Raw genomic sequence first — 15,360 nt, forward strand, 5'->3', positions numbered from 1 at the left:
CAGAACATTTTCAGCGTGAGTGAATCAATATTCTCGAATATCATGGTTATAACCTGGTTTGATGTTAATTTATCCATGATTTCTCCCAATTATAGGTGTTTGTATTTGTGCCATAATAATCTAAACTGCTTGTAATTGAAACTCAATTTTATGTTTGTTCTTTTTGTTTTTAAAGTGCGTTTCCAGAACATAATTATGGAATGAATAAGTGATCCCTTTTATTGGCCCTTTTAAGAAAACCTTCTCTAGATTTTGCTTTGTTTTTGTTTTGTTATTCATGAATTTCTACTTACCAGTTTGCCCTTTTATGGTTTATTTTATTTTGTTCCCATGGGTTGAAAAATTTGCTTCAGTTATTTTCATGATTTCTGGATTTCATTATTTCTTTAAATAATAAAAAGCATGTAACTTTCCTCCTGAGCACAACTTTGCTGCCTGCCATACGATTAGTGTTCTCACCATCATTTTCTAAATAATCTGTCATTTCAAATTTGATATCTTCTTTGACTCAAGAGATATTTAGAAAATGTAATTTCAAGGGACATTTAGTTATCTTTTTATTACTACTTTTTAATCTTTCTACTACTATAGGCATAGGATATGGACTATATGATTTTGGCTCTGTCAGTTTCACTAAGATTATTCTTGTAGTCTGTTGCAGGATCAACTTTTATTAATGTCCTTTGGGTATTTGAAAACACATGTACGTTCTCTTTTGGTTGAGTAAAAAGGCTAAAAAAGTTATATAATCAAACATTTTAACTGTTGTTATGTTTAACTTGTGCTTTTCAAGTACAGTTACATTAATTTTTGGTTATTTGATCTGTCAAATTCTAAGAAAGATCTTCATTATAATTGTAGTTTGTCTAATCCTTCTTGTATTACTAACAATTTTTGGTGTACATACTTCAGTGTTCTGTTGCTCGATGTGTCAAGATTTATGGGTATATCTTCTCAGCATATTATGTGATTAACATCATAATATATAGCACAAGTATAAACTGATGTTTTCTATTTTAATCCTACTTTGCCTGATATTAACATTACCATCCCTGCTTTCTTTTTAATATACTTTAATCAAAAATATCTTTGTTCATCACCTTGTTTTCAACCTTTTTTATGTCATATCAAGTTTATCTCCACATATAAATAGAATATGGTTAGATTAACAAATAGAGGCCAGGCGCAGTGGCTCACGCCTGTAATCCCAGCACTTTGGGAAGCCAAGGCAGGCAGATCACCTGAGGTTGGGAGCTCAAGACCAGCCTGACAAACATGGAGAAACCCCATCTCTACTAAAAATACAAAATTAGCCAGGTGTGGTGGTGCATGCCTATAATACCAGCTACTGAGGAGGCTGAGGCAGGAGAATCATTTGAACCCGGGAGGCAGAAGTTGCGGGGAGCCGAGATTGTGCCATTACACTCCAGCCTGGGCAACGAGAGCAAAACTCCATCTCAAAACAAAAACAAAAACAAAACCCAAAAAACAAATAGACAGGAAGCATGGCTAGGGAGACCTCAGGAAACTTACAATCATGGCAGAAGGCAAAGAGGAAGGAGGCACATTTTGTGTGGCCAGAGCAGGAGGGAGAGAGGGGGAGTTGCATCTCCTGAGAACTCACTATCACAAGAACAACAAGGGGGAAGTTTGCTCTCATGATTCAGTCACCTCTCACCAGGTCCCTCCTCCAACACTGGGGATTACAAGTCGATAAGAGATTTGGTTAGGGACACAGAGCCAAACCATGTCAGCGGGCTTATTGACAGTGGTCTTTACTCCATAGTCATCAGGCTAGGCAGTTTCCTTGCAGGACCCCAGGTCACTCTCTTTCAGTCCTTTGTCTCAGGCTAATCAGATTCCAGAGAATTCTAATTTCTTACCTGGAGAGTATACCAGCATTCTGGGAGCGGAAAAGGAGGAGGGGGCTGAATTCAGACTTACATTGTTGACCTTAACCCCCCAGTTTCTAGTACGGTGGTCCTGGCATCTACTGTACCTGGTGTTTCCCAACCCCAGTCCAAAGCCTGTCTGTTTTAGCTTCTCCAGAGAATATGCCTGGATTCTAAATGCCAGTGAAGAGATCTAGGAGTCAACCCCTTCTTAGCTATTCCTCCTGTTTTCAGGCTGACACTCACTTGCTACTTCCAGATGCATCTAGTTGGTTTGCTGCTTGGCTTTGTCTGCTGCTAGTTCCTGTTATTTTTATCCTTGTAGGTTAGACCTTCTAGGTTAAAAATATCCCTTTACTTTGTGTTAGTAGGATTTGGGGAGGGAACAAAACGTGTGCATACATCTTCAATCAAATTCTCATTTTTCTCTACTGAATCTTTTACTGTACTTTTTATTCTGTGACTTTTATCTTAGCCATTGATCTCATTAATAGAATCTTGTCAAATGCTTCCTAAACATATAGGCACTGCTATGTGACCCACCAGATTCTTCTTATCTGTTATGGAAGTCATTATTTTCAAAGAACCAAGGTAGATGAATATTAAATCATAACTTCTTGCATCTGATTCAAAAGGTCCTTTAAAACTATGCTTTTCTACGTGTGCATCTTTCTTACCCCTTCAAGTGTTATTTCCTTCTGAGATATATTAATCATCTTTACTTTACTTACCAGGTTCTCAACTTTATGAGTCATAACTTCACTTACCAGGTTCTTGATGAGTTAAACACAGTTTTAATCACAGTTTGTAAAATAAAATTTGATTTTTCTGATGTAAGTCAACATATTGGTACCTTAATAAATTATAGTAACATATTATTTTTGCACATTGAAAATTCTTTTTAAATTTGGTTAATTCCCTTGCTTTCTGGTTAGCCCAGACTATACCCCCTTACTCTCCCTCTCTTCATACTTTATTCACCTTCCTCCCATATACACATATATTCCTCCCCAGAGTAATCAAACTGGACAAGTTCTTCTAGTTTCTTGTATCTCTGAAGAAGAAACAAAGTACATTGGGTTTAAAATCCTGATATGTCAAACTTGAGGGTAGACTCTGAAATGTTAGCAATGCTAAGTGACTGTAGGAATTAAATGCATGATTTTGAAAGGAAGGAAAGTTATTAGGAAGGAGAGAGACAGAGGAAGGAAGGAAATAAGGAAAGAAAGGGAAGATTTCTACAAGAGACCTAATCAAGCTGCTAGTAAGTTTAAGGAAAGATGAAAAACTACCACAGTGTAGGATAAATTTACACATACTTTTTACAGGAAAATGTTTACAAAAGATTAGTTACAACTGGGAGTAGAGCAAGATGGCCGAATAGGAATAGCTCCAGTCTCCAGCTCCCAGTGCGAGTGACACAGAAGATGGATGATTTCTGCATTTTCAACTGAGGTACTGGGTTCATCTCACTAAGGAGTGCCGGACAATTGGTGCTGGTCAGCTGCTGCAGCCCGACCAGGGAAAGCTGAAACAGGGCGACGCATCGCCTCACCTGGGAAGCACAAGGGTGAAGGGGATCCCTTTTCCTAGCCAGGGAAACTGAGACACACAACACCTGGAAAATCGGGTAACTCCCACCCCAATACTGCGCTTTACTAAGGGTCTTAGCAAATGGCACACCAGAAGATTATATCCCACACCTGGCCGGGAGGGTCCCACACGCACGGAGCCTCCCTCATTGCTAGCACAGCAGTCTGCGATCTAAGGGCAAGGCAGCAGCAAGGCTGGGGGAGGGGCACCCACCATTGCTGAGGCTTAAGTAGGTAAACAAAGCCTCTGGGAAGCTCAAACTGGGTGGAGCCCACAGCAGCTCAAGGAGGCCTGCCTGTCTCTGTAGACTCCACCTCTGGGGACAGGGCACAGCTAAACAAAACAAAACAAAAAAAGCAGCAGAAACCTCTGCAGACACAAACGACCCTGTCTGACAGCTTTGAAGAGAACAGTGGATCTCCCAACACGGAGTTTGAGATCTGAGAACAGACAGACTGCCTGCTCAAGTGGGTCCTTGATCCCTGAGTAACCTAACTGGGAGACATCCCCCACTAGGGGCAGACCGACACCCCACACCTCACACGGCAGGGTACACCCCTGAGACGAAGCTTCCAAAGCAAGAATCAGACAGGTACACTCGCTGTTCAGCAATAGTCTATCTTCTGCAGCCTCTGCTGCTGATACCCAGGCAAACAGCGTCTGGAGTGGACCTCAAGCAATCTCCAACAGATATACAGCTGAGGGTCCTGACTGTTAGAAGGAAAACTAACAAACAGGAAGGACACCCACACCAAAACCCCATCAGTACGTCACTATCATCAAAGACCAACAGCAGATAAAACCACAAAGGTGGGGAAAAAGCAGCGCAGAAAAGCTGGAAATTCAAAAAAGAAGAGCGCATCTCCCCCTCCAAAGGAACACAGCTCATCGCCAGCTACAGATCAAAGCTGGATGGAGAATGACTTTGACGAGTTAAGAGAAGAAGGCTTCAGTCCATCAAACTTCTCAGAGCTAAAGGAGGAATTACATACCCAGTGCAAAGAAATTAAAAATCTTGAAAAAAGAATGGAAGAGTGGCTAACTAGAATAATCAATGCAGAGAAGGCCATAAACAAACTGACAGAGATAAAAACCATGACACGAGAAATACGTGACAAATGCACAAGCTTCAGTAACCAACTCGATCAACTGGAAGAAAGAGTATCAGCGATTGAAGATCAAATGAATGAAATGAAGTGAGAAGAGAAGTCTAAAGAAAAAAGAGGAAAAAGAAATGAACAAAGCCTTCAAGAAGTATGGGATTATGTGAAAAGACCAAACCTATGTCTTATTGCGGTGCCTGAAAGTGAGGGGGAAAATGGAACCAAGTTGGAAAACACTCTTCAGGATATCATCCAGGAGAACTTCCCCAACCTAGTAAGGCAGGCCAACATTCAAATTCAGGAAATACAGAGAACGCCACAAAGATACTCCTCGAGAAGAGCAACTCCAAGACACATAATTATCAGATTCACCAAAGTTGAAATGAAGGAAAAACTGTTAAGGGCAGCCAGAGAGAAAGGTCGGGTTACCCACAAAGGGAATCCCATCAGACTAACAGCAGATCCCTCGGCAGAAACTCTACAAGCCAGAAGAGAGTGGGGGCCGATATTCAACATTCTTAAAGAAAAGAATTTTCGGGGCCGGGCGCGGTGGCTCAAGCCTGTAATCCCAGCACTTTGGGAGGCCGAGACGGGCGGATCACGAGGTCGGGAGATCGAGACCATCCTGGCTAACACGGCGAAACCCCGTCTCTACTAAAAAATACAAAAAACTAGCCGGGCGAGGTGGCGGGCGCCTGTAGTCCCAGCTACTCGGGAGGCTGAGGCAGGAGAATGGCGTAAACCTGGGAGGCGGAGCTTGCAGTGAGCCGAGATCGCGCCACTGCACTCCAGCCTGGGTGACAGAGCCAGACTCCGTCTCAAAAAAAAAAAAGAAAAGAATTTTCAACCCAGAATTTCATATCCAGCCAAACTAAGTTTCATAAGTGAAGGAGAAATAAAATCCTTTACAGACAAGCAAATGCTTAGAGATTTTGTCACCACCAGGCCTGCCTTACAAGAGACCCTGAAGGAAGCACTAAACATGGATAGGAACAACCGGTACCAGCCATTGCAAAAACATGCCAAAATGTAAAGACCATCAATGCTACCAAAAAACTGCATCAACTAACGAACAAAATAACCAGGTAATATCATAATGACAGGATCAAGTTCACACATAACAATATTAACCTTAAATGTAAATGGACTAAGTGCTCCAATTAAAAGACACACACTGGCAAATTGGATAAAGAGTCAAGACCCATCAGTTTGCTGTATTCAGGAGACCCATCTCACATGCAGAGACACACATAGGCTCGAAATAAAGGGATGGAGGAAGATCTACCAAGCAAATGGAGAACAAAAAAAAGCAGGAGTTGCAATCCTAGTCTCTGATAAAACAGACTTTAAACCATCAAAGATCAAAAGAGACAAAGAAGGCCATTACATAATGGTAAAGGGATCAATTCAACAGGAAGAGCTAACTATCTTAAATATATATGTACCCAATACAGGAGCACCCAGATTCATAAGGCAAGTCCTTAGAGACTTACAAAGAGACTTAGACTCCCATACAATAATAATGGGAGACTTCAACACCCCACTGTCAATATTAGACAGATCAACAAGACAGAAAGTTAACAAGGATATCCAGGAATTGAACTCATCTCTGCACCAAGCAGACCTAATAGACATCTACAGAACTCTCCACCCCAGATCAACAGAATATATATTCTTCTCAGCACCACATCAGACTTATTCCAAAATGACCACATAGTTGGAAGTAAAGCACTCCTCAGCAAATGTACAAGAACAGAAATTATAACAAACTGTCTCTCAGACCACAGTGCAATCAAACTAGAACTCAGGACTAAGAAACTCAATCAAAACCGCTCAACTACATGGAAACTGAACAACCTGCTCCTGAATGACTACTGGGTACATAACGAAATGAAGGCAGAAATAAAGATGTTCTTTGAAACCAATGAGAACAAACATACAACATACCAGAATCTCTGGGACACATTTAAAGCAGTGTAAGAGGAAATTTATAACACTAAATGCCCACAAGAGAAAGCTAGAAAGATCTAAAACTGACACTCTAACATCACAATTAAAAGAACTAGAGAAGCAAGAGCAGAAGCTAGCAGAAGGCAAGAAATAACTAAGATCAGAGCAGAACTGAAGGAGATAGAGACACAAAAAACCCTCCAAAAAATCAATGAATCCAGGAGTTGGTTTTTTGAAAAGCTCAATAAAATTGATAGACGGCTAGCAAGACTAATAAAGAAGAAAAGAGAGAAGAATCAAATAGACGCAATAAAAAATGATAAAGGGGATATCACCACCGACCACACAGAAATACAAACTACCATCAGAGAATACTATAAACACCTCTATGCAAATAAACTAGAAGACCTAGAAGAAATGGATAATTTCCTGGACACTTACACTCTCCCAAGACTAAATCAGGAAGAAGTTGAATCCCTGAATAGACCAATAGCAGGCTCTGAAATTGAGGCAATAATTAATAGCCTACCAACCAAAAAAAGTCCAGGACCAGATGGATTCACAGCTGAATTCTACCAGAGGTACAAGGAGGAGCTGGTACCATTCCTTCTGAAACTATTCCAATCAATAGAAAAAGAGGGAATCCTCCTTAACTCATTTTATGAGGCCAACATCATCCTGATACTAAAGCCTGGCAGAGACACAACAAAAAAAGAGAATTTTAGACCAATATCCCTGATGAACATCAATGCAAAAATCCTCAATAAAATATTGGCAAACCGAATCCAGCAGCACATCAAAAAGCTCATCCACCATGATCAAGTGGGCTTCATCCCTGGTATGCAAGGCTGGTTCAACATACACAAATCAATAAACGTAATCCAGCATATAAACAGAACCAAAGACAAAAACCACATGATTATCTCAATAGATGCAGAAAAGGCCTTTGACAAAATTCAACAACCCTTCATGCTAAAAACTCTCAATAAATTCGGTATTGATGAATGTATTTCAAAATAATAAGAGTATTTATGACAAACCCACAGCCCATATCATAATGAATGGGCAAAAACTGGAAGCATTCCCTTTGAAAACTGGCACAAGACAGGGATGCCCTCTCTCACCACTCCTATTCAACATAATGTTGGAAGTTCTGGCCAGGGCAATCAGGCAAGAGAAAGAAATAAAGGGTATTCAATTAGGAAAAGAAGAAGTCAAATTGTCCCTGTTTGCAGATGACATGATTGTATATTTAGAAAACCCCATTGTCTCAGCCCAAAATCTCCTTAAGCTGATAAGCAACTTCAGCAAAGTCTCAGGATACAAAATTAATGTGCAAAAATCACAAGCATTCTTATACACCAGTAACAGACAAACAGAGAGCCAAATCATGAATGAACTTCCATTCACAATTGCTTCAAAGAGAATCAAATACCTAGGAATCCAACTTACAAGGGATGTAAAGGACCTCTTCAAGGAGAACTACAAACCACTGCTCAGTGAAATAAAAGAGGACACAAACAAATGGAAGAATATTCCATGCTCATGGATAGGAAGAATCAATATCGTGAAAATGGCCATACTGTCCAAGGTAATTTATAGATTCAATGCCATCCCCATCAAGCTACTAACGAGTTTCTTCACAGAATTGGAAAAAACTGCTTTAAAGTTCATATGGAACCAAAAAAGAGCCCACATTGCCAAGACAATCCCAAGTTAAAAGAACAAAGCTGGAGGCATCATGCTGACTTCAAACTATACTACAAGGTTACAGTAACCAAAACAGCATGGTACTGGTACCAAAACAGAGATATAGACCAATGGAACAGAACAGAGTCCTCAGAAATAATACCACATATCTACAGCCAGCTGATCTTTGACAAACCTGAGAAAAACAAGAAATGGGGAAAAGACTCCCTATTTAATAAATGGTGCTGGGAAAATTGGTTAGCCATAAGTAGAAAGCTGAAACTGGATCCTTTCCTTATTCCTTATACGAAAATTAATTCAAGATGGATTAGAGACTTAAATGTTAGACCTAATACCATAAAAACCCAGAAGAAAACCTAGGTAATACCATTCAGGACATAGGCACGGGCAAGGACTTCATGTCTAAAACACCAAAAGCAATGGCAGCAAAAGCCAAAATTGACAAATGGGATCTAATTAAACTAAAGAGCTTCTGCACAGCAAAAGAAACTACCATCAGAGTGAACAGGCAACCTACAGAATGGGAGAAAATTTTTGCAATCTACTCATCTGACAAAGGGCTAATATCCAGAAACTACAAAGAACTCAAACAAATTTACAAGAAAAAAACAAACAACCCCATCAAAAAGTGGGCAAGGGATATGAACAGACATTTCTCAAAGGAAGACATGTATACAGCCAACAGACACATGAAAAAATGCTCGTTATTACTGGCCATCAGAGAAATGCAAATCAAAACCACAATGAGATACCATCTCACACCAGTTAGAATGGCAATTATTAAAAAGTCAGGAAACAACAGGTGCTGGAGAGGATGTGGAGAAATAGGAACATTTTTACACTGTTGGTGGGATTGTAAACTAGTTCAACCGTTATGGAAAACAGTATGGCAATTCCTCAAGGATCTAGAACTAGAAGTACCATATGACCCAGCCATCCCATTACTGGGTATATACCCAAAGAATTATAAATCATGCTGCTATAAGGACACATGCATACATATGTTCATTGTGGCACTATTCACAATAGCAAAGACTTGGAATCAACCCAAATGTCCATCAGTGACAGACTGGATTAAGAAAATGTGGCACATATACACCATGGAATACTATGCCGCCATAAAAAAGGATGAGTTCGTGTCCTTTGTAGGGACATGGATGCAGCTGGAAACCATCATTCTCAGCAAACTATCACAAGAACAGAAAACCAAACACCGCATGTTCTCACTCATAGGTGGGAACTGAACAATGAGATCACTTGGACTTGGGAAGGGGAACATCACACACCAGGGCCTATTATGGGGAGCAGGGAGCGGGAAGGGATTGCATTGGGAGTTATACCTGATGTAAATGAGGAGTTGATGGGTGCTGACGAGTTGATGGGTACAGCACACCAACATGGCACAAGTATACATATGTAACAAACCTGTACATTATGCACATGTACCCTAGAACTTAAAGTATAAAAAAAAAAAATTAGTTACAACTTACATATTCTTAAAAATCTGATATGTGTGAATGTAGATATGTACATCAGGTGCATACCCACCTAACCTTATCTGGTTGTCTGTGGTGCTTAGTTGTATGGCATCTTGGAACCACCTGGAACTTTGTGAGCCTCTACTCAGAGCACTGGTGAAACAGAGAAGTGCTAAAAACATGAATATTACAGATATGTTGTGAGTGCATTGGTTCTCTCCCCAAAAGAAAGAAGCAGTCTCATGGGACAGCAGTTAGTATAAAAGTTGTACACTCCTTGAACTCAAGAAGCAGAAAGAAAAGGAGAAATAGAGACAAAAATAGAAAAGCTGGCAAGAGAAGTAGCAACAGAAGTATCAGTGGTAATAAGAACATTAAGAAGTTAGTCCTATAACACTGTAGGCCAGCGTATTCCAGGGGCCCCAGCTCTGTTCAGCAATGTTTTGTCTTCTGTCACACCACAGGGACAAGCACAGTGCCTGACATAGGGTAATTATGCAGTCAGCTTTTTTGTTGTTGTTGAGACAAGGTCTAGCTCTGTCACCCAGGCTGGAGTGCAGTGGTGTGATCTTGGCTCCCTGCAATGTCAGACTCCCGGGCTCAAGCAGTCTTCCACCTCAGCCTCCTGAGTAGCTGGGAGGTGCATACCACCACAACTGACAATTTTTTTGTTTTGTTTTTTGTAGTGATAGGGTCTCACTATGTTGCCTAAGCTGGTTTTGAACTCCTGGACTCAAGCAGTCCTCCCACTTTGGCCTCCCAACATGCTAGAATTACAGGCATGAACCACTGCTCCCAGCTCAGTCAACATTTGTTGAATGAATGAGTGAACCAAAAGAATGACAGCCTATTAAAGGCAATAAACTGTAAAACATCAGGGAAATAAAATATAAATACCAATTTCAAAAGGCTAGAGAAGAGTTGAATCAAGAGTTCAGAATTAGGTAGAAATGAGGCTGTATAAAAGCAGGGTGTGAAAAAATGAAGAGAATCCAGGACAATTTTCATAGACACACTTGAGGTATTGAGGACTTGTCTTTTTAATTGGAGAATGTATGGGGAGTAGTTATGTAGGAATGGCTCCAGCCAGAAACAGAACAGACCCATGTGCTTTCATGGACTCTCTGAGGGTAACATACTAAGACTCACAGTTTTCATCCTTAAATGTTATTTAAGTTAGGTTGTGTCTTGAAATCAGAAGATACATTTGGCTATTATTCCCTTTTACCTCTTAAAGCAATTATTAAGTTATTGTTGCTTCTTATAATAGAAAGTGTTATAGAATGACAGAAATATGTTTCACATGTTGCCATTTGAAAGCACAAACACATATGGCATAGCCATTTATGGGGAAATCCACTGGCCAACCCATAGTGCTGTAGAGTAACTACACCTGTAATCTGTGCAAATGCTAGAGTACAAGATGAGCAGCACAGAGCTAGGTGCACTATAGAATCCATGCCATGAAATGGTTTCCAAATTTTCTCTAAAAAGGAGAAAGGGGAAAATGCAAATACTTTATGCTAATCTTAAAAATCTTCAAGTTATGTACTACTAAAAATGGTTCAAGAATAGGGAAAAAAAAGATGAATCAACAAAGGACAGCTAGTCAAATTACCCATAGAGGCTGTCCATTTATATTAGAAGCAGGTGGCATTTGAGGCATAATTGGTGCAATGGCCCAGGGACTCAGGAATATCCAAATCTTGCCTCAAATCACCAACAACCCCAAGGGAGACTTACCATAGCAAAGGAAAGCAAGACACTTTGGTAATGATAACGAGGGAACCCACCTCACACAGTGTTGGAGGAGGTGGGAGTAATGAGGCATCCCTACCCCTTCCAGCCAAGGTAGTATCAGCGCAGAACTACTAGGGGCCTGAACTGTCACCCCCACCCAACAGTAATGAGGAGTTCCTCCCTCCCAGTGGCAACAGAGGCTGAGTCAAGAACCTGAACTTCTACCACTGTCTGACAGTAATGAGGTGGCATTCTATTCCCCTGCTGGATTATTGTCAGAAGAGGTCTGCTGAAACACAAAATTTAAATAAAAATCAGAAGCTTGTAATATAATACCCAAGCAAATTAGGGTTCCTATTTTTCTGGAGGTGGGAAGTTTAGAGCTGATACTATGGCTCTGCAATGGTATCAGAGACCTCACTGGAGCTTATAATCAAGTGGAGGGAAACAGATTATAGCAAACAAATAAATCAATATTATGTTGGGGGGTGGTAATAATCACTATGCAGAAAAATTAAGCAGATTATGAGAATAGAGAGTTACAGAATAAATCTGGTTTGGTGACATTTGAAGAAAGACCTAAAAAACGTGAGAGACATAGACATCTGGATATCTGGGGGAATGGCGTTCCAGGCAGAGGAATCAGCAAAAGCAAAGCTTCTCTTTCTCCATAATTCCTCCCTCCTTCCCTTCTTTCTCTCCATGATGGCTTCCATATTTGTCTTTTAAACCCCTCTCCCATGCTTCAGACCTATTTCTATTTTAGACATCTCATGTATTCCAAACTGAATTCACTCCTTTGTTTAAATGTAGTATTTAATTACTTATTTTTAGTATAATTTTTCTCATGCTGTGTTTATTTTTGAAATTGTCCAAATTTTTTTATGGCTTAAATATTTTAGAAAATGTGCCCATTGATTTGGGAGCTGATAAAACACTTCTGAAAATTATAATGGCATGTCTTGCCAATGTGAAAATGGACGTAATAAAAATATCCCCAAATCCTATAGTTTTCTTTTTTTAACTTTTTTTTTTTTTAAGTTTAAAGGTGCATGTTGAGGTTTGTTATCTAGGTAAACTTGTGTCATGGGGGTTTGTTTTACAGATTATTTCATCACCCACACACTAAGCCTGGGACCCATTAGTTATTTTTCTTGATGCTTTCCCTCCTCCCATCCTCCATCTTCTGATAGGCCTGAGTGTCTGTTGTTCCCCTCTATGTATCCATGTGTTCTCATCATTCAGCTCCCACTTTTAAGTAAGAACATGTGACATTTGGTTTTCTGTTCCTTTGTTGATCCACTAAGGATAATGGCCTCCAGCTCTATCCATGCTGCTGCGAAGGACATGATCTTGTCCTTTTTATGGCTGCATAGTATTTCATGGTATATATGAACCACATTTTCTTTATTCCATCTACCATTGATGGGCAATTAGGTTGATTCCATGTCTTTGCTATTGTGAATACTGCTGCAGTAAACATAACATGTGCATGTGTCTTTATGATAGAACAGTTTGTATTCCTTTGGTATATACCCAGCAGTGGGATTGTTGAGTTGAATGGTATTTCTGTTTTTAGGTCTTTGAGGAATCACCACACTGTCTTGCACAATGGTCAAACTAATTTCCACTCCCACAAACAGTGTATAAAATGTTTCTTTTTCTGCACAACCTGGCCAGATTCTGTTATTTTTTGACTTTTTAATAATACCCATTCTGACTGGTGTGAGATGGCATCTCATTATGGTGTTAATTTACATTTCTCTAACAATCAGTAACGTTAAGCCTTTTTTCATATGTTTGTTAGCTGCATGTATGTCTCCTTTTGAGAAGTGTCTGTTCTTTGACCATTTTTTAAATGGGGTTGTTTGCTTTTTTCTTGTAAATTTAAGTTCCTTATATATGCTGGATATATTAGACCTTTGTCAGATGCATGGTTTGCAAATATTTTCTCCCCTTCTGTAGGTTGTCTGTTTACCTCTGTTGATAGTTTCTTTTGCTGTGAAGAAGCTTTTTAATTAATTAGATCCCATTTGTTAATTTTTGCTTTTGTTGCTATTGCTTTTGGTGTCTTCGTTATGAAATTTTGGCCTATTCCTATGTCTGGAATAGTGTTGCCTAGGTTGTCTTCCAGGGTTTTTACAGTTTGGGGTTTTACATTAAAGTCTTTAATCCAGCTTGAGTTAATTTTTGTATATGGTATAATGAAGGGATCCAGTTTCAGTCTTCTGCATATGGCTAGTCAGTTCTCCCAGCACCATTTATTGAATAAGGAGTTTTTTCCCCATCTCTTGTTTTTGTCAGGTTTGTTGAAGATCAGATGGTTGTAGGTGTGTGGCCTTATTTCTGGATTCTCTGATGTGTTCCATTGGTCTATGTGTCTGTTCTTGTTACCCATACCATGCTGTTTTAATTCTTGCAGCCCTGTAGTATAGTTTGAATTCAGGGCACAATCTCGGCTCACTGCAGCCTCCACCTCCCAGGCTCGAGTGATCCTCCCACCTCAACCTCCCCAGTAGCTGGGACTACAGGTGCACACAACCATGCCCAGCTAATTTTTGTATTTTTTTGGTAAGATGGAGCTTCACCATGTTGCCCAGACTGGTTTCGAACTCCTGAACTCAAGTGATCTGCCCACCTTGGCCTCTCAAAGTATTGGGATTACAGGTATGAGCCACTGCACCTAGACTTTCATAGGAATTTTTAAAGTAGTTTTTTCTGTTTTTTTTCTAGTTCTTTGAGGAATGTCATAGGTAACTTAATAGAAATAACACTGAATCTATAAATTGTTGTGGGCAGTATGGCCGTTTTAGTGATACTGTTTCTTCCTGACCATGAGCATGGAATATTTTTCCATTTGTTTGTATCATCTCTGGTTTCTTTGAGCAGCGTTTTGTAATTCTCATTGTAGAGATCTTGCAGTTCCCTGGTGAGCTGTATTCCTAAGTATTTTAGTCTTTTTGTGGCAGTTGTGAATGAGATTGCGTTCCTGATTTGGCTCTCGGCTTAACTGTTGTTGGTGTATAGGAATGCTAGTGATTTTTGCACATTGATTTTGTGTCCTGAGACTTTGCTGAAGTTGTTTACCAGCTTAAGGAGTTTTCGGGCCAAGACTATGGGGTTTCTAGATATAGGATCATGTCAAGGATAGTTTGACTTCCTCTCTTCCTATTTGGATGCTCTTTATTTCTTTCCCTTGCCTGATTGGCCTGGCCAGGACTTCCAATACTATGTTGAATAGGAGTGGTGGGAGAGGGCATCCTTGTCTTGTGTCTGTTTTCAAGGGGAATGCTTCCAGCTTTTGCCCATTCAGTATGATGTTGGCTGTGGGTTTGTCATAGATGGCTCTTATTATTTTGATGTATGTTTCTTTGGAACCTAATTGATTGAGAGTTTTTAACATGATGCTGAATTTTATTGAAAGCCTTTTCTTCATCTACTGAGATAATCATGTGGTTTTTGTCTTTAGTTCTGTTTATGTGATGAATCACATTTATTGACTTGCATATGTTGAATCACCCTTGCATCACAGGGACAAAGCCTACTTGTGTATGGTGGATAAACTTTTTGATGTGCTGCTGGATTCCATTTACCAGTATTTTGTTGAGGATTTTTGCATCCATGTTCATCAAGGATATTAGCCTGAGGTTCTCTTTTTTTGATGTATCTCTGCCGGGTTTTGGTCAGGATGATGATGGCCTCATAGAATGAGTTTGGGAACAGTCTGTCCTCCTCAGTTTTTTGGAATAGTTTCAGTAGGAATGGTACCAGCTCTTCTTTGTGCATCTGGTAGAATTCAGCTGTGAATCTTTCTGGTCCTGGGCTGTTTTTGGTTGTTAGGCTATTTATTACTGATTCAATTTCAGAGCCCATTGTTGGTCTGTTCAGAGATCA

The 15,360-nt window shown here is 39.9% G+C and overlaps 2 protein-coding genes across 9 annotated transcripts in view; one reads left to right on the forward strand and one right to left on the reverse strand.

Moving 5' to 3' along the window:
* The window catches only part of LOC105484354 (uncharacterized), a 350,064-nt gene that overhangs the window by 21,747 nt on the left and 312,957 nt on the right, over nt 1–15,360 (reverse strand). The window lies entirely within an intron of this gene.
* Nucleotides 1–15,360, forward strand: part of LOC105484353 (deuterosome assembly protein 1) — a 100,682-nt gene that overhangs the window by 4,683 nt on the left and 80,639 nt on the right. Inside the window, exon 2 of one of the 6 annotated variants that reach the window (XM_071075448.1) lies at nt 14,043–14,133. The exons of the other annotated variants lie outside the window; for them this stretch is intronic. The gene's annotated coding sequence lies outside the window, so the exon portion shown is untranslated. The remainder of the gene's footprint in view (nt 1–14,042; nt 14,134–15,360) is intronic. 6 annotated transcript variants of the gene reach the window in all.

Source organism: Macaca nemestrina, chromosome 12 (genome assembly GCF_043159975.1).
Source record: "Macaca nemestrina isolate mMacNem1 chromosome 12, mMacNem.hap1, whole genome shotgun sequence".
Taxonomy (NCBI): Eukaryota; Metazoa; Chordata; class Mammalia; order Primates; family Cercopithecidae; genus Macaca; species Macaca nemestrina.